A 1,423-nucleotide genomic window follows, 5' to 3' on the forward strand; every position below is an offset into this window, starting at 1 on the left:
CACACACACACACACACACACACACACACACACATCCACACACACAGACACACACACATACACACACATACACACACACACATAATCACCACAGGCAGTCCCTATCTCTACCCCAGTGCACAGGACACTATAATAATGTCCTCCCACTAAAACCCAGGGCCTTCCTAGATCTAAGACGGCCTGTAACGAAACCCCGAAATTGTAGGTGCATAACACTAACACCCCAATAAATGGGCGGTGCTTTTGAGAAGTAACCAACTCCTCTAACCCTCCCCCTACCAATAACGCTAACCCCTTCTTTATAAAAAGCAACTGTAAAAAAGCAACAGTAAAAAAAGAAACAATAAAAAAAAACCCAAAACAATAACAAACAAAAAAACTAACAATAAAAAAACCCCTCGTCTTTGACCAACCAACCTCTCAGTCACCCTCTTCCCTCACCACACCACACCACACGGCACCACACCGCACTACAAAAAAAAAAAAAAAAAGAATAAAGGAATAATAATAAAAAAAAGAAACTTGTGAAGTACCATACTGCTCGAAAGTTGACACCTTGAGGCACCTTTTACAAGAGATTGCTAAATGGACCGTAAAATGGACTTTGCCGCTTTGATCTGCCCGCTTATCTCCTCCACTTATCGACAGTAGGGTAGTACCTAGGCCTACTGAGGGTAGTTCACGTATGCTCCTGAGAACTAGTACTGAGAACGAGCTGCAACACCTGCGGAACTGTGGGGACTAAAATGTGAAACATCGCGGTGGAATCAGGTGCTCGTCAAAATTATACGAAGCTACCACGAGCATTATTTCCCTGCAGGTTTGGCAATTTTTATCCAATTTTTTTGGGTTTTTTTTTTTTTTTTGGGGGGGGGAGCTTTTTGGCCATCACCTTTCATGTCTATTTTTATAAACAAATTATTTCTGTGTGGATTTTACTGGAAAAACGTTGATTAAAGGCACACACATGCACACACACACACACACACACACACACACACACACACACACACACACACACACACACACAAATGTAAATGTGCTGTGTCCAAGGACTCTTCAAGCTGTTGAAGTCACTAAACTTTGGTCGAAAGCAAGACAAATAATACGAATAACCCCATATGACCAAATATTTACTAAACTTTGGCGGCCATTTTCTCCATAATTTTACCTCTGACCCCACGCCTCCTCCAATCAGAAATATCTCGAATTCTTTTAAAGATAGATCTAAAAGGGTATTTCCTTCCACCGAAAGCAAGACACATGAACAATACGAATAACTCTATAGTATACGTTCTTATACTCTGAGCGTCTAGTAATAACCCCACCACCACCATCATCATCATCATCATCATCATCATCATCATCATCATCATCATCATCATCATCATCATCATCATCATCCAGTGCCAGATCTGCGACA

The sequence above is a fragment of the Aplysia californica genome, unplaced genomic scaffold (assembly GCF_000002075.1).
Source record: "Aplysia californica isolate F4 #8 unplaced genomic scaffold, AplCal3.0 scaffold00328, whole genome shotgun sequence".
Classification (NCBI taxonomy): Eukaryota; Metazoa; Mollusca; class Gastropoda; order Aplysiida; family Aplysiidae; genus Aplysia; species Aplysia californica.